This window comes from Cydia pomonella, chromosome 8 (genome assembly GCF_033807575.1).
Source record: "Cydia pomonella isolate Wapato2018A chromosome 8, ilCydPomo1, whole genome shotgun sequence".
NCBI lineage: Eukaryota > Metazoa > Arthropoda > Insecta > Lepidoptera > Tortricidae > Cydia > Cydia pomonella.
Window position 1 is genome coordinate 2874112 of NC_084710.1, and position 19592 is coordinate 2893703.

At 35.7% G+C, this 19592-nt stretch overlaps 1 protein-coding gene and 1 long non-coding RNA gene across 3 annotated transcripts in view; one reads left to right on the forward strand and one right to left on the reverse strand.

Moving 5' to 3' along the window:
- The first annotated feature begins 9605 nt into the window (after positions 1-9605).
- LOC133520237 (aminopeptidase N-like) overlaps positions 9606-19592 on the forward strand; it is a 41686-nt gene continuing 31699 nt past the window's right edge. The window contains exon 1 of one of the 2 annotated variants that reach the window (XM_061854611.1): positions 9606-9958. The gene's annotated coding sequence lies outside the window, so the exon portion shown is untranslated. Of the gene's footprint in view, positions 9963-19592 lie in introns of both variants that reach the window. The other variant, XM_061854610.1, reaches the window with a different exon arrangement.
- Positions 11893-19592, reverse strand: part of LOC133520260 (uncharacterized) — a 380113-nt gene continuing 372413 nt past the window's right edge. Inside the window, exon 2 of the long non-coding RNA XR_009799736.1 lies at positions 11893-12652. This is a non-coding gene — a long non-coding RNA (uncharacterized LOC133520260). The remainder of the gene's footprint in view (positions 12653-19592) is intronic.

Here is a 19592-nt window from a genome sequence, read left to right on the forward strand (position 1 = left end):
TAGTAGTTTTGAAAGACCTTTCCAACGATACTCCACACTCTAAGGTTGAAGCGAAAAAAAAATTTCACCCCCACTTTACGTGTAGGGAGGTACCCTAAAAAAAAATATTTTTTTAGATTTTATTGTACGACTTTGTCTGTTTTATTGATTTATATATCCATGCCAAATTTCAGCTTTCTAGCACTAACGACCACGGAGCAAAGCCTCGGACAGACAGACAGACAGACAGACAGACAGACAGACAGACAGACAGACAGACAGACAGACGGACATGGCGAAACTATAAGGGTTCCTAGTTGACTACGGAACCCTAAAAAGAGAAGTTACATCGGCTATGGTCACTTATCTGCCAAACTGCATAGCAGTTTGTTGGCAGAAAACTTATTCTACCCTCCAACATTGTTAAGTAAGTTATTGCTTGCTTACTTTATAGCTATATTTATAGTGCGAGTGCGATTTCTTACAAACGATTGTAATAACTTTAGATAGGCAGACTAGATAAACATTAAGCTAACAATAAACTTTAGTAGCAATAACAATGATGGCCTACCATGCCAATTAAATAGGTAAAAACTAGTCCGCACTTACCCCAACGCACCTTTACTACTTTAATTGGGAGAGACTGTGATATATTCAATCACTGTTAGATTAATTAGCATACTTAATTCATGTTCACTCAAGCACTGAATGAACTGCTGTTCTAGCGATTCCATTTAAAAATGTATTTCTTAAAGTTTAAAGTTTTATTATTTCTTGCGAGTGTTAATTTTATTAATTGTGTTAAAATTGATGAAGTAACTGATAAGGGTGAATGGAGTCTTAAACATGAGCTTTCCATCCCATTTACCATTAAAGATAAACAATACTTCTATGGCTCCTACGGAAAACATTGGTTCATCAGAGAGTTGCTTGAAGATGGAATAATGGGCCCGGAAACAGAAACAGGTGTGTGGGAACATTTTTATTTCAAAGCAATTTCATACTCCTTAGATGATGATCACGACGGCAGAGGTTTTTTATATCTTATTAGTGATAAAAATTCTTGGGTCATCCACGAACTGTTACCAAGTGGAAAAATTGGTGAGAAAACGGACTCTGGCTTATTGGATTCAATGCCTTCAGTGATATTTCCATATAAAATATACGGTGAACATTTTCTCTTCTACCAAATTGATCATCATTGGTCTATTCATAAATTAAAATCGGGTGGCAAAATAGGTTTAAAGACGGACGGCGGGACCTGGAATAGCATTTATAGGATAGGGTTCGCATATTCACATTATGTATATTTTTTCACTGTCGATTATAATTACTACTTTATTCAAGAATTACTACCAAATGGTAGACTGGGTCAAGAAACCATCGCAGAAAACTGGAAAGATAAACATGAGATCAGTTTCCCATTTAGTATGAACGCTTATATCTATTTATATGCTTTAAGTGACAAAAACAAATGGTCCATACGAGAATTAACGTCAGATGGCAAAGCTGGTTCCGAGGAGTCGGCAGGCGCTTGGCCAGAATATCATTCAGTGTCTTTTCCGTTCCGAGTTAAGGGAAAACAATTTTTGTATGGTCTGCATGACTATTATTGGAAAATTTGGAAAATTGTGGAATATTAAGATAAGAATAGTTGGCTCCGAAGAAACAACCAAAAATTATAATAACTACGTTGCTTATCTGAATTTTGAAGAATTATAATTTCGCAATGCTATGAAAGAACGTAAAACTGATCTGGCAGAGAATGACGAAGATATAACTGTATACGTATGTAGTAGAAAAAGTGACATTCAAGTACTTCTTATTTTCTGCACAGAACTGGCTCCTAAAATGCTGAAATGCAGGCGTTTTCGACTGAATATTAGTGATCAGATATGATATGAGATATAATTTTGATGCCAAATAATATCTTAGAAAGAAAAGGACTAAACACTCCAGTTGAGTGATAAAACCATACAGAAACTATATCTTCTTGAAATTTACTTTTTTTTACAAGATTGTCATTATAACATTGTATTCTTAGCAGTTGCTTTTAAATTAAGTTAGTGCCTTATTATGTCGGGATTTAGATATGGAGGATAGTGATACATATATATTGAGTTTGTATATTTGTTTTGTTTTGTTTAAGACGGGGTTTCGGGAATCGCCTTTTCATTTCAAACGTAGGAAAATAGGTTTAATATACATCAAATTATGTAAAAATATTTTCCATAATCTCAATATCCACAAAGGAAAATGGGGACTACGTTTGTATGAAGAAGCGGCCGTCCTCTTTCCTCTTAATTTAGTTATGCCTACTTTTTAACCGACTTCAAGATTTCAAAAGGAGGAGGTTATCAATTCGTGTCTATGTTTTTTTTTATTCTATAAGTTGTTTTTATGATTATGTAAATTTTTACATCAAGTGTTTTTTTTTAATAAAAAATGTTGTATTGCATGTTTTTATTATTATTTAACTAACCTAATCCAAGTTACGCATGTTGTCATTCTGTTCACCATACACAATTCAAACATACATACACATAAATAATGTATATAATAAATAATATACAGGGTGGGCCACGTAACATGAGCAAATAATTAAAACACAAATTGTACTCCTCAAACAATAAAACTTTTGTTTACCAACTTTTTAAAATAATCAATCTTTAGACTTCCTACTTTTCATACAAATTATTTATTATCTTCAATGTACGCTGTCATAATTGTGATGACGTTGGGACGTTGCTTGTCACACCTTAAACGTAAGAAAATTCGCAATACATTGCGTCTTACAAGGAAAGGTACCCAACTGTCCGGTTCCGATTTGATTCATATTTATATATGTTATAGAGTAGTCTAAAATAACAGACACATTTTTTTTTTAGCTGCCCAAACTCAACCTATTGGGAGAAATTGTCCTCCAAAGTACTAAAAAATGACTAAATCTTCTAACTCCTATAGAAAATGATGCTCAAGCAACTTGCTAGTTAATGGCTGGTTTGAGTATATGTTTGAAAGCAGCAAAAAATAATGAGCACGTGTTTTGTTATATCGGCTAAAACTCATTTTTTCCTAAAAAAATCGACATTCGAAGTTTTAATAATATCTTATCGCTAAAGTTACACATAAAGACGGGTGTTTTTTTAGGAAAACTTGAGTTTAAGCAGATATAACAAAACACGTGTACATTATTTTTTCCTGTTCTCAAACATATACTCAAACAAGCCATTAACTAGCAAGTTGCTTGAGCATCATTTTCTATAGGAGTTAGAAGATTTAGTGACTTTTTAGTACATTGGAGGACAATTTCTCCCAATAGGTTGAGTTTGGGCAGCTAAAAAAAATACGTGTCCGTTATTGTAGACTACTCTATAACATATATAAATATAAATCAAATCGGAACCGGACAGTTGGGTACCTTTCCTTGTTAGAATTAACTTAAAGTGTACTAAAAATCAAAATACAAGTGATTATATGAATGGATATAAGAGTATTGGCTACGTGCGAAATGCATGGTGGGGGTAAGTATAGCGATCGCAGCGCATACGGTGGTGAAAATTAGCACTAACCAAGGATAGTTTCTTTAACATTTCGTACAAGTTATATGGCAATTTTATCAGCCAACATAAGCAAATAACTCAAAATTTTCATCAGATTACTTTACTACACACGTGGATAAAATTCAACTTTCCTATCAGTTTTTGAAGTAGATATAAAGAGAACCTTTACGAGCTGGTGTAGTGAAAACAGTTTTTCCGCACATGTTTGAGAAATAACTTAATTAGTCCATTTTTAAGTGTGTTGACGTTAGCTGTAAAAATGTAATATGTGTGTATGAAATAAATACAACACATAAGTTGTAAGCAGCACAATCATAAAATGTTAATTAATCGTTCACCAAACAATCACACCTTTGTCCTGTTTCAACTTTTTGGTGAGAACAAATTTAATTCTCTACAGTCATGGTCACCCTACCATTTACACCTAATGAATAAAGATGAAACCTATTAAACCACTTTGATTATGAAGAAATAACTAACCGGCCAAGAGCATGTCGGGCCACGCTCAGGGTAGGGTTCCGTAGTTACTCTTCCGTCACAATAAGCTAAACTGGAGCTTAAAGTGTAGTAAATGGACCCTTTCACCCGAGTTAAACAAATAGGCAAATTTGCATAATCAGTACCTAATTAAAGTAAGTCTTTTTACTATGAAGGGAAAACTTTTTGCGATAACTCAAAAACAGCTAAACTGATCATGTCCGCTATAGTTTTCATTTAATGTCTTTCTTAAGCTCTACTTTCACAATTTTTTTCATATTTTTTGGACCTATGGTTCAAAAGTTAGAGGGGGGGGGACACATTTTTTTTTTCTTTCGGAGCGATTATCTCCGAATACATTCACTTTATCAAAAAATGTTTCTTGAAAACCCCTATTAGTTTTGAAAGACCTTTCCAACGATACCCCACACTCTAGGATTGAAGCGAAAAAAAAAATTCACCCCCACTTTACGTGTAGGGGAGGTACCCTAAAAAAAATTAAATTTTTAGATTTTATTGCACGACTTTGTCGGCTTTATTGATTTATATATCCATGCCAAATTTCAGCTTTCTAGCACTAACGACCACGGAGCAAAGCCTCGGACAGACAGACAGACAGACAGACAGACAGACAGACAGACAGACAGACAGACAGACGGACATGGCGAAACTATAAGGGTTCCGTTTTATGCCATTTGGCTACGGAACCCTAAAAATGTCTCATTTGAATGAGATACGATTTTTCAAAAGTAACCAACTACTCAAACTTTTTTACGTAAGTAGTATAACTGGTAGGCCGACCATGCATGTCGTAAATAAGTTAAAAACTTTTTGTAACATAGCTAAAAATAAAACCGGCCAAGAGCATGTCGGGCCACGCTCAGTGTAGGGTTCCGTAGTTACTCTTCCGTCACAATAAGCTGAACTGGAGCTTAAAGTATATTAAATTGTTAACCAAGGGATGAAACGGTACCTTTCACCCGAGTAAAATAAATAGGCAAATTTGCATCAGTACCTAATTAAAGCAAGTCTTTTTACTATGAAGGGAAATTTTTTGCGATAACTCAAAAACAGCTAAACTGATCATGCCCGCTATAGTTTTCATTTAATGTCTTTCTTAAGCTCTACTTCCACGATTTATTTCATATTTTTTGGACCTATGGTTCAAAAGTTAGAGGGGGGGGGACACATTTATTTTTTCTTTCGAAGCGATTATCTCCGAATATATTCACTTTATCAAAAAATGTTTCTTGAAAACCCGTATTAGTTTTGAAAGACCTTTCCAACGATACCCCACACTCTAGGGTTGAAGCGAAAAAAAATTTCACCCCCACTTTACGTGTAGGGGAGGTACCCTAAAAAAAATTAAATTTTTAGATTTTATTATACGACTTTGTCGGCTTTATTGATTTATATATTCATGCCAAATTTCAGCTTTCTAGCACTAACGACCACGGAGCAAAGCCTCGGACAGACAGACAGACAGACGGACATGGCGAAACTATAAGGGTTCCTAGTTGACTACGGAACCCTAAAAACGTACATCTCACTAATAATGGAACGAAGCAGTTGCTTTGAATTTACTGTATGCTCAGTTTTGATCCTGCTCACCTCTTCTGAATCATCCTGTATACTACAATTTACTCGTATATTTGGTTGCACAATGAAATTGACTTCAATGAGGATAATTAACTAAAAATATACATTAGGTATTCTTATTTAGACGCGAGAAAAGACGGCGGGTGGAATTAAGTACGGTCGAGGAGATTAATTCTTTAGCAATTTGCGGTTCAAGTAATTTTTTTGTATATACTTATGCTAACGAAACGTAAAAAGAGCGTACGTGGGTCGCCTAGCAGGAGGACGTCCTATCGGACGCCACAGGTATCGCTGGAGCGACATGGTGGAGGCGGATCTGCGCTAACTTCGAGTCGACAATTGGCGAGAAGTCGCACAGGCCCGAGAAGTGGCGCTGTCTTATATCGGAGGCTAAGTTTCATTTTGGATCGCTGAACCAACGGAGTAAGTAAGTATACTTATGCTAAGAGCTGTCCAATGTAAAGTGAACCGTCGTCGACTGTACCTACCTATAGGATAGGCATATCGTCAAATGGAGAGCGGTTCAATTTATGAAATCTCGGCGCCTGAATATTTTTAATAGCCATTTTAATGATTTCAAAATATCAAACAGAATACTATTAAAACTCAGGCGCTCAAACGATTAGGTACGAAGAAATCATGATCTACTTAGCTTCTTTTGTCGTCAGACGTTTGCCACGGCTCACTTAGTGAGCTTGGGGTCCGCTCCACAACCTAATCCCAAGCATTAGCGCCGGCGCCAGTTTTTGCGAAAGTTAAGACTAATAAATAATATACACCTTCGAACCCAAAACTTTGAATTGAAACTTTTAACGCTTAACTAGGTAGGTACGTATTAATACTAGTTAAAAAAATATGATACCAATACCCTTTTACAGATTCTGCATTCGCCCTTTAGTTAATCTTCTCAAGCCACTGCTTGCATCCTACACCACTGTGTAGGATTAAAAATGAAATGAAATTAAAATCTTTATTTCAGAGAACTAGATAAATACCTGGCCCATAGGTAAATACCTTAATACTAGTATACATATTATTAATATATATATTAAAATTAAAAACAACAAAATATATTAAGGTTGCGATGCATTACGCAACCCCGCTGTGTCAGGAAGCAGGCCGCGGGACCGCCGGAACTTGACACCCTTCGGCCAAAACTCCTCCTTGGAGGTGATTGTTAGATCCGGCGTAGCTTTAACGACTTTCATGAGCGCATTGTACTCGTAATATGCCTACTTTGAAAATAGTCTATCTTTTGTTGTGTTTATCTTGTAGTGAATCCTTGTAGTTATTGACAGTTGCAAGACACCTACGGTGGCAGCATGGTTCCATTTTTATCACTTGTCACTATACCCGTCACTTTCGCGCTTACATACTTGTTAGAACGTGACAGCCGTGGTGACAAATGATAAAAATCCGACCATCTTAGCCCTACAAGTGTGGAATTCCGATTCAAATTTTTAATTTAGCGCCTTTTTCAACGGACATGTTGGTTTGCCAAACTATAATAATTCCATGAAAATTCGATGACACAATTTAAACACCGATCTAATTGCCCATACAAGCGGGATGAATCACTCACATCTGTTCCTTGTAGTTAACGACAGATACAAGAGTTCAAGTGTAGAATTCCGTTTTTTTTTTAATTTCTCGCCAAGGGCGGATCCACCGTTGTGGGCACGATGGGCATGCCCACAACCCTAATAGGGTGCCCTATTGATTCGCCTGGTAAAATTACGCTGATTTTCGTTTCGCAGACGCTTTGGTAGAGGACGGTTTGGTAGAATTTCATTACGCAGAGTAGTCAGTTGGCAACTTGGCATAACATAACATAGAATAATCGTTTAGTAACCGTCACAATTACCCGAGAAACCCTTGGTCGAAACACGATAGTTAGAGTGATTTTTAGTATTAATTAGAAATTCGAGCATCTTAATATCAGCTGATACTTATTTACAAAAAATATTATTATTTACTAAAATTACAGGGGCCATTGTTTTTAGCTTAAGGAGTCTTAGAAACCTGAAACATTTACAAATAATACCAGCTTTTAATTTTCAGGCGTAGAAGTTTTTTAGCGTAGTTAAGTATCTGTTTAAACGGTTCCATGGATTGCAATAAATTGCTTGCGATTTCCGATACATTACTTTATACGCCGATAATATCTATGTAGTACCGCAATTGCTAAACTAACGAAACTGTTATAATTTAACTGTCACTTTATTCGAAATTAAATTTAAAAAAACGTTGCTCGAATAAAATTTGTTTAATTGGATAGATTACTCTGCCAAATGAAATTCTTAGGTTACTAATGGATTACATGTTTTTTGCTAAATAAGAAAGTAATGAATAAAGAAAAAAAAACACCAATTTAAAGACCCAAAAGATTACTAAAATTTTTTTGCTAGATTCTCATTATCCAAAGAATCTATCGTAAAAACATAAACGCCTAATTTTTCCACTCAATACATAGCATAAAAATGTATTGCATGCGATTTTTTTGAAAAAGGAAGTTTATACATTTCCGTGTTTAAAAAAATTTTGTCCCCATTTTTATTTCTCGAATTATTTAGTTGCCGTGTTTTCATAGAAAAGCGGCCTTTCTACGAAATGTTTACAGTATTTTTTTTTATTAAGAACCCTCATGTTTCAGCTTCCTATCTCTGGTATTTTCTGAGATATAAATGTATAAAACTTTTTATAAATAATAAAAAAAAAACCCACACTGGCTAATGCGAATTTACTTAAACTTTTGGTACGGTAATCTCTATGCAGATACTCTAATATTCTTTAAATAATATTTTATTTTTATTTAAATAAATAAATAAAAATAGACTAAACATGTTTGATAAACTAAAAATTGTTAAACATTTTTAAACCAAGTGAAACATTTTGGTCTAATGAATGTTGTTTAGTTTAATTATTGTTAGGGAATGGTAATTTGTTAAATTGAAATCTGTCAAATAAGTATATAGGGAAAATTTGATTGAAAAATGAACAGTTGGAAATGAAATTTGGTTAATTATTTTTTACCCGACTGCCAAAGGGAGGATGTTTTTCGAGTGTATGTATATATGTATGTATGTATGTATGTTTCTTTGTGGCCTCCTGTAGCCTAAACGGCTTGATGGATTTTGATGTATGAAGTATCGTTAGATTCGTCTTGATCACGGGAGTGTCATACGATGTCTTTTTGGGGGTACCTTAAAAATTATAAATAAAAAAAAATATTATAAAAAAAAAGTACGAGTTCGCAGGCGGGGACCAACAGAGTGTTACTTATAGCCATTTTGGTTGTTGGTCCCCACCTGCGATACTTACCATCAACAACAATATTCTTGTGGGGCTTATTTTTCTCTTTTTTTGTGTGCAGTCGGGTTTTTTTTTTTATTAATAATTTTTTTTTAATTGTAAAATAGCAATATCCCGCAATCCTCCCAATAATTGTAATTGAACGGTATGTGAACCTAGACTCTATCAAACGTTAGTCGACTAAAAGTTACATCTAGGTACGAATAAATCCCCTTGCAAAACGATGTTCGGCGAAACGTTGTCTGCAAATCGATAATCTACAAAAAATAGGTCTGAGAATCATTAGGTAGCCCATTATAGTCATGTGACGTAACACTTTCACGGGCTATTGAGATCGATAAGCTGATGATCTTTCATGAACGATGACGATCATGACTCATGAGTCATGATTGTTCATGAGTGAGTTCGTACTCCGACTCGCACTTGGCCGATTTTCGGGTGGCTGTGACCACAACCTTTTTTGAGGGCTGGATCCGCGCCTGTTTCTCGCCTTCTTCAACGGACATGTTGGTGTGCCAAACTATAATAATTCCATGAAAAGTCGATGACACAGTTTAAACACCGATCTAATTGCCCATACAGGCGGGATGAATCATTCACATCTGTTAATTTCAACGATGAATGGTATCAAATTTCTGTACACAACCGATAAACAATAGCACAATGCGCTATAGAAATATGTTATTAACATGCAGGTTGTCTTTAAAACCAGACATTTACGGCAAGGTCGAAATCGTCATTGGTGTAGGTAGAATTTCCTTTTAGCCAACACAACTAGACCTGTACCTCCCCTCCGCGAGCAACAAATTTAAGCGTAACGAGGAACGTTCGTAAGAAGTGCAACAGTTCTTTATAAAATTGCGTGAAACGAGAAATACCGTGCGAGTTTTCATATAAGCGTAGAACAGGGTATGCGTCGCTTGTGACATAGAACGGTTTTAAATTTAAAATTTTATTTTTTTAAGTTCCGTTTCATAGTGTTGTGTAACCTGCCAGTGTTTTTGATGAAGTTTCCTTTTGGAATTGTGGTTGGTAAGCATTTCGTTTTTTTTTTTACTTTTATTGAGGTTATGACCGTCCCCCTGTGTAATATAGCAGCTGAAAACATACCAGTACCTCTTTCGACTCAATGATAATGTAAGCTCAAAATGAAATGTTGGTTGACCCAAAATATATAGTTTTAAACACAATAAACTTTCACTTTTTACGAAATAAATAACACATAGGTATACAACAAAGATCTTAACGCGGGCTCTCAGCTCAGCTCACTTTCTTTAATAATTGAGCCAGGGTTTAAACTAATTTATTTGTTCAATACTTATGCTATGAAATTCCCAATGTGAAGAAAATTTAAATAACGTATTTACCCGTACGTACATGTGTTTAGCATTTATTCTCGTCAATTTAACCGTCACATACATAATTTATCCCTATATTACGTAATATACATACAAGGAATTTGATTTCTGTGCCGTTTCGTACATTGACAAATTGAGAAGTACAAAATCTCTAACGGTTTTCAAATTGATTGTCACTGTGACAAGGTACAAAATGGCACGGAAATCAAATTCCTTGACGTAGGTCAGGAACAAGTAAGCTGCCATCTTTTTGCATTGTGTTCTAACCCGAATCATTGGCTAAATTAACTGAAATTTAGACATAAACTCACTACCTTGGTTATAATGTTATAATGTGCACAAATTCATTCAGCAAGCACTTAAAATCTCATATTACCACTGTAAAAAGTACCTAAGCATTTTAAAAATATTTTAATTTCTTTTTTTACGCCTGCTGCCTGGTTCATTTCGATTGCCATTATTAAATAGATGAATAAAATTAGTTAGATGCGTCATACTAGCGATACATACATTTTTACGGCAGAATTTGTTTTCTTAATAGAGTTAGACCAAGCTAGGTTGGCAGTGATTTTGATAGCCCAGACTGTGCATTGTGCAAGTGTTATTTTAACCGTCAAACTTCTGTGGAATTATGACGTTTAAATGACACTTGCACAGTGTGGGCTATCAAATTCGCTGCCAACTTAGCTTGGTCTAACTTTAACAAATATATGACATTATCTATGAAAAGGGACCTTATTGTCGATGGCGCTTGGCGTTGTTTATAATATGGGAGCGTCGTTCATAATGGCGTAAGCGCCACCGACAGCAAAGTCCCTTTTCATATATAATGTCACATATTTGTATATCAGTGAGAGTTTGAGTCGTGAATCAGGTGTTTCTGAAACTTATCTCAAAAGTCAGTAGGGTTTTGTATTACCTAGTTATATCTAAATTAGTGTAAAATATTCACCACTACTTATGTATAGAAAGGCTTTATCTATGTAAAGATAACGCATCATTATGTTGTAAACTTGCTAGTCTACTAATAGCTGGAGGGCTGGTAGACATTTCAGAGTAGGTATTTGAGGCAAGCTGAAAATTTTTCTTATAATTTCTTCGTAATTTTAGCAGATTAGCTAGTGCGAACACTGTGGATACTAAAGTGAGGCAGGCTATTATAGCAATGGAATAAATACAAGGGTATGGGATAAAAAAACCCGGATGCTTACTCAATAAAATGGTAAGTATGCACAAGGACGTAGCCAGCCCGTGTATTAGTCGCTCTGAGCTGTAGACCTCGCGATAAGCTTCATAATCTTAAAAAATACAAAGTGAACTCACAATGATGGTTTTAAGTGCCATATAACCTACTGACGCTTAAGTCCTGCATGCCAATTTCTACCATTTTGAACATATTCCACAAAACGAAACTACAGAGAAATTGTCAGCTGTCGCTGTTGTGTTGGTATCTAACTACTGAACCTGCTCACAAAATTTCACGAGGAATCGATTGAGAAATGCAACCTGCAGAGGAGAACATCCGGACATACGAAAGTATTTTTGCCCAATCTGAAACAAAGACCTACTGCTCGGTCAATTATTTTATTATGGTTTATAAATTCATGGTTGACGCATCTACCAAATATGAGATCAATATTTCTATGAAAATAATCGTGATTGGAAATACTCGACTAATCGCAGCTTATCGCTACACATTGGTCACACACAAATCCACTACCAAAACGCCACATGTGTTATATTGATCTCATTTCACGAATATTCATCGAAATTGAACTTTAACATCATATTAATAAGAATCAAACTGATGCCTCTATAAATTGCATAACGGCCCTGTAATATAAATACAACCTTTTCGAACACCTCAGATGTGAAAACGCTTTAGTGATAAAAGATCTTAAATGCCGTACAATTCTTTAAGCATTATGTTGTTCTGTCTTTGTGGTCATGTATGTGGAAGATTGAATTCGTTCAAGTGAAAAACACGCATTTCAATAGGTGATTAGGAGATGCCTATTAAATAGAATAAATACTAAGTTTTATCAAAGAGAATTAAGAAGACCAAGAGTGCTCACTCCATACAACCGTTTTGTTACCAAAATACTATTATTTTCGTAGTCTACATCTAGCGTCAAATAGCAGAACTCTCAGTACTGCTACTCGACAATAGATATCGCGGCAAGCAAAAAGTGTAATGCTCAACGATTTTCCGCTAATATTATAACCAGAGTAACCGGAAATCTATTTTCAACTCCTACGCTTACTCTGGTTATAATATTAGCGGAAAATCGTTGAGCATCAGACTTTTTGTTTGCCGCGACATCTATTGTCGAGCAGCAGTACTGAGAGTTCCGCTACTTGACACTATATGTAGACTATGAAAATAATGGTATTTATGGTTACAAAACCGTTGTATGGAGTGAGCACTCTTGGTCTTCTTAATTCTCTTTGGTTTCCTATCATCATCTCATGTCCATCAAGAGACACCCATTGCGTATAATTCCCCCAAAATACGTCCCAAACGACCTCCACCACCCCGCGGTCGTACATCCCTTCATCCAGCAGCAGGGGGGCGTAACTGTTCCTTTCGGGCATTCCTGACTCCGTTCGACTCAGCATTGGTCCGAGCAATTATTAAGGTTGGCACAACTTGACGTCCCTTTGCGTGTACGACCACCATCCACAGATAAGATAATGACTTGAATTTTGACAACCCTAAATAGGCGAAAGCGTTACAATACATAAGAAAGGGACAGCATGTTTCGTCCCTGAAACGCTCGCAAACTTCGGTTTTGTAGGAAGTTTATTTTCTGTACGATAGCACTATTACTTATTTTGTGCCAGTTTTGTTTAAATTAAAGCATTCGTCTCTCTCTCACATATGCATTTCCCCAGTTGTTGAAAAGATAACGATAACTGATGTGATCCACGAAATATCCACATGAAAATAAAAACAGAAACTTCACATATTTTTGTAACGGGATCTAATTTTTCCTTTTCAATATTAAAGTTTCCTGTATTTCCTGTGCTTTTTTTTTTCTTGTTTTTATGGGACATTATTACACAAATTGACTAAGTCCCACAGTAAGCTCAATAAGGGCCCTTATTCGACATGCTAAAAGTGACGTTTCGTGTTGATTTCCATTTGATGTGAGAAATATTGTGACTTGTCGAATTGCTATTATCACCACCTGTCAGTGAACAATATCCACACTAGAGGCGGGGCGTTGTACCGGAATAGTTTTTGGAACAGGTTATTTGTAATAGACTACTTTTAGCTTGTCGAGTATTTAAAAGTACGGACTTTGATTTCTGAAATTTAACAAATATGAAACTTTTATCACCTCGTACCTCCATTCTTACCGTTACTTTAGGTAAAATAAAATTTTGTTAACAGATAGTCGTCTGGGTGTCTGTTGTATCTAAAAATAATGTAATAATATATAACAAAAATATGACAATAGATTCATAGCCTTCACTCAAAACGTCACCATATTTCCGACCCTTACCGAAATAATAAGTCGATATTTGTATAAATAATCCTTATTTGTAAGACGCCTAAGCACGGCAAATACGTAAACTGCCTATTGGGGGTCATACTCGTAAAACTGGTATTTTAGACGTACTTTTGGTACGAGTAACACAGACGTACTTTTGGTACGCAGTCCCAGCTCTAGTCAGGATTCTAGTTGTCAAATATAAGCGTGTCGAATACGTATTAGTTAACTGTCAAATGAAATTAGATCAACGGTAGACTTTTTTGTCGATGGGTATGGCTGCCATGTTTGGATTTATGACATTTAAAAGGGGATCCTAAGGCAGAGAGTAGTTTTACCTGTACGATTTTGATTCTTCTACTGGACGCAAGATGGAGTTAGCTGCCAAATTCCGATCAGGCTGACGCAACTAGGAAGAAAAAAGTTTTGTATGGAATTTGTTTCGCAAATTATTGCCAACGAAGAAAAAGAAAACGTCAGTGCTATTTATTCTGTCAAGTTTACATCAAGTCTACTATCAGCCTAATTGCTTTGTTTGTTTTGAAGGCTTCAATGTTTTGTTCGGGTATTTCGTGTAATTTCTTTATTATTTAGTGCAAAAATCGAAAATAGTCAACCGTGATCAGAGTAAAGAGCGAGTTTGTTACAATGCCAGCGAGAAAACGGTTTACTAAGTGTGAAATATGTGGCAAGCGAGCCACTCGAGAAAATCACGAAAAAAGGGATTTTATGGCGAAATTTCCCTTGGATGAAGACTGGTAAGTATTGCTTTAGATACTTTTGACCTTATTTTGGGTCAGCAGGCTATAAACACATCGAAAATTAGATATTTTACATTATTTTTCGTTGTGAACTAGGGATGTACTATAACTATCGATAACTGTAGTTTTATTTGTATATCAGTGTAAATAATTAAACTAAATATGTGAAATTTCCTTAGAACTAGCAAGCAATATGACCATAATTAATCCGTCGAAGATTAATAATGCATAAATTATCTATTACTTATGCATTAATGGTCATTAGTTAACATATTTTTTTTATCTAGTGATTATTTAATATATTAACCTAAAATGTAAGAAAATTAATCTCTGTTTTTATGATAAATAGAAATATTATAGGACATTATTACACAAACTGACTTAGTACTAAAGTATGAATGGCATGTGTTGTGGGTACTTAGACAACGATATATATATATAACAACACATGCTATTCATACTTTAGTACTAAGTCAGTTTGTGCAATAATGTATATATATATGTACATAGACCTAATTTATAAGTATTTATAAATACATAGAAAATACCCATGTCTCAGGAACAAATATTCATGCTCATCACACTAATAAATGCCCGTTTCAGGATTTGAACCTGGGACCATCGGCTTCATAGGCAGGGTCGCTGCCAACAAGGCCAGACCCGTTCTCATGATTAACAGACATATAAATACATAAAAAGTTAAAGCATTGATAAAGGGTTGTTGATAACTGGATGCCGAAAAACATGATTTATAGATGCATATTAGCGCGAAATAATCAGTTGATCATCTCATTAGCAAACACATGGAATATAAACTGTAGATAAAGTCATGTTTTTCCAAGGCTGTATGTTTTCAGATGCAGGCAGTGGGCCAAATTTGTTGGGAACGGAGACCTGATACATCTTCCCATAGAAAAGTTACATTTATTCAAACATGTATGTGCACATCATTATGAAAATCAAGCATTTAATAAAATAAAAAAACACGACTTAAAAACTGTATTAAAATAATTCGGGTCCACATTAAGCCCGACCAGATAGTAGTCCAATGAAGAACTATCCACTATATAACATACAACTTAAATGTGGACTCGATGCTAACCTGATTTCGAGTACAAAATTTGTAGACAGGAGCCTATGTTTCAACCCTCCCCATTTTATCGATATCGATAAGAATCGTAAGCGTGTAGCGTACTACACTATTTAAATCGCTTATGTTGGTACTATGGTTCTTTGACAGTTCTTTGTCGTACATTTTGGTAATGATTTGCGAAACAAACTGATTCCACTCGCTAGTATGGAAGTCCCGTCTCTTAAAACGTAGTGATTATATTATTATGCTCTTTGACAATGACATGCAGTTGCGTCGATGTAGATCTATCATAAAAACGTACATGTGACGCATGTGACAATTGTCCAGGATGAAAGAAATATCTTGACAATTAACATAAAGCAATACAATACCACAAAATGTCAACAAGAAAACAGATTTATTATAAAAATACAAATTATATACAAAGCTTCATTTTAAAACCAATGGTCGTGGGTTCTAACCCCGGCTCTTAACAATGTGCATCTTGTATCATGTACCGATTGCTTTTCAGTAAAGTAAAATATATTATCATGAGGAAGATGGAGTAGCCCCAATAAGGTATATTTTCCCCTCTGGGTTAGAAGGTCAGATAGTAGTGAGACAGGGAGATATAGTGAAGAATGCGGAAAAACAAGCATTTATTGTGTTGTTAGGCTAGTTCTTTTTTTCAAAATTTGAAAACGAACGCAACAGCATGCTCAAAGCCCCCTGTGAGTCAGAATCTGTTAAATTCAGGCTTAAGACGAAACAGGAGCTGAGCCCGTACACAAATTTGAGATTTTTAGGTAAAAGGTAAAAAATATCGCCGTCGCGCTGACGAGTGTGGCACCCCGTACCTAGCTAGAGACTATCCCTTGTGTGTGTACCAACAAACCAAATTTTAGACAAATATGATACGTCTTCTTCTTCTTTGTCGTTGTACTCTTTGCAGAGCGTCGTGGTCAACTCCTGATATCAGGCGCAGATGTTGCTTGCCGTACGATTTCTCGTCATTTTTCGCGGTTGGGGGCCATTCTGGCAAATGCGTTCAGGGGACCCTTCATGGCAGATTTGATTTGGTCAGTCCATCGCATAGGTGGCCTTTTGCGCGGTCTTTTTCCGTTTGCTCTACCCTGCACCACTAGACGCTCTATGGAGTCGTTGTTCCTCCTCGAGACGTGACCGAAAAAACTGAGTATGCGGGTCTTTACGAGAGTCGAAAGGCGCTGCTTGATACGGAGTTCTTTAAGGATGGAGACATTAGTCCGAAACTCGGTCCAGGATATCCCCAGCATTTTCCTCCAGCACCATATTTCTAGGGCGTCTATCGTCTTCTCCTCTGTCTTTCGGATAGTCCAGGTCTCCGCAGCGTATAAGAATATAGGAAAAACGAGGGCCCGTACAAGCCGAACCTTCGTGGTGTTTGTGACGTTTCGGTGATACGTAGCCTATACGTAAAAACTAGCCAAGACAAATCCTTTATAATTTCAGGATTTTCTACACAGCACAGAACATGGCACCCATATAGATCTCAATTCCGTTGTCGGCGAGTCAACAACGACACATATTCTTAATATTGAACTTAATTGGCTCTCATTTCACATTTATGTTTTAAATTAATTATAGGCATAGACATACCATATCCTATTGTAAGTACAAAGTTTCAGAGCAATCTAGCAAGTCATTTTAAAATGAGAGCGTAACTACATTTGTATGGAGAACCGAATTTGCTGCGGACGCACAATGTAGCATAATCGGATTAGGACCAACCTCGAAATCTCTGTAACAGTCATGAAATTTATTATGTATATAAATTAAAGGCCCCTTTTTCATGCCCAAACCATTTAACATTTGGGGACCTCGAGGAATCCGAACCATCTTGGAAAATGTGTACCATCAACACAACAGTCAACATTAAAACTTATTAAATTCTACACAAAAAAGTCCTCGATATCTTTGCAGAACAATACATCTTGTTATAGAGAATACTTGCTGAATCTAAGTTTAACGCTTATACACTTCCAGGGGACATTCTCTTAAAAGGAAACTCGGAGGAATATGAATTCTATTTTTAACTATACATTTGTACGTGGTCTACCCCAATATTAACATTTTACTCTACTGTGACTAAACCAGAAAGAAGGGTTATGGGTGTAAGTACTGATGATTCAGTACACCCAGTAGCTAGGTATTAGGATACTGGACGGATTTTTTTAAATGACGTATCGTTAGATTCCTCTTGCCATTCACAACCTAATTTTCTTGTTCTATTAAAGAAAAATCAATACAGCCGCCTTGAGAGGACTCCGAATATGAAATCATATTTTTTCTTCTAGCGCCTAAACTATTGAGCGGAGTACAGTAAAACAGACATCAGTAGATCCACAGTTAGTATACAAGTGCTATGCAATACAAAGTTACTAAAATTAACGGAAGAAAAAGGTTTAGGGCTAAATAATACGTCATTTAAAAAATCCGTCCAGTATCCTAAGCTACAGGGTGTCCTGAATCCTCAGTACTTATACCCATAACCCTACTTTCTGGTTAAGTTGCAGTCAAGTAAAATATTGATATTGGGGTAGATTATGTACAAATGTATAGTTAAAAGTGGAATTTTTATTCTTCCAAGTTTCCTATTAAGAGAATATCCCATGAAAGGGTATAAGGGCTAAATCTGGGTTTAGCAAGTATTTTTTAAAGCAAGATCATTTTTTTTCGCAAAGATGTCTAAAACTATTTTATGTAGAATTTTATAAGCTTGAATGTTGCCTTACACGATTATTGAATAAAGAACGTAGATTTAGAGTAAAACGCGAATTTCTCCTGGATGGTCCACATTTTCCAAGATGGCTGCGGTTCCTCGAGGTCCCCAAATGTCAAATGGTGTGGGCACGAAAAAGGGGCCTTAAAGGGGCGTATATACATACCAAATTTCATGACTGTTCAGACATTTCGAGTTTGGTCCTAATCCGACTGTGCTAATGCCACTATGTACGTAAACTGTAACTGTACTGCGGACTCAACCTTCACGTTATAATTTTTTAAGTATTAACGTTGACATAGTAACGAAAATAATAAACACGTCAATTGAAGTAAACAATATTATTATATGCAAGAAAATTTTGCAAAATAGGTACATTAATGATTATTATGTAAAACACCATTAATTATTGAATTAAAATTATGATTTTGTGTTAAAAATATGAGACCAATTATACAGCCCGATTACACGGGCTACATATTAAAAATGATTATCATGGAAACAGTAAATATACACAGGTGAACAAAGTTATAGTAAAATAGGTGCATAATTTCAGAGCTTGCCTGGCCCACCTGTACCACCTACCATGACCACGGCCGTGTCCTACTATTATTTTTTTCTAATACCTATGGCCTTACTAGCGAACAGTATTCCATGTTCTTGATCCAGAATTTAAACCCTTTACTACATATTTGTGGCACTTGGGGTTGAATTTGAAACTCTAGGGCACTAGTGTGGCTCTATGAGAGCGCCTTATATAGGCTTCTGGTGACCAGAGGATCAGCATTGTTAACCAGCGCGGAAATGCACCCAGCCTTCTGAGCACCCTACCGAGCGACCAGAATATAGGGCAAATATATTATGTATACGTTTTTGACTTAAGTGTTTTTATCATGTTTTATATTTAAACTTACAGATGTCGAACTACCAGCAAAGTTTTTGAAGAGGTGTGTTTTTATATTTCCTGGTACCAAACTGATACAGGAAATTGGAACATCAGTAAATAATCTACACCGAAGACAATGAAATATAGTCACATAATACTTTAATGTTTTATTTTATTAAAGAAATCGGTAAAAAAATGTGTTAACTGAAAAAGATAAATTTTATTTTATTTGTAGTTGAATAACAAAATATGTATTTAATCTCCTTTTAACATAGGAATTCTCTTTGTGTAGGTACATATAAATAATAGGTACTTAGGTCTTGGTAA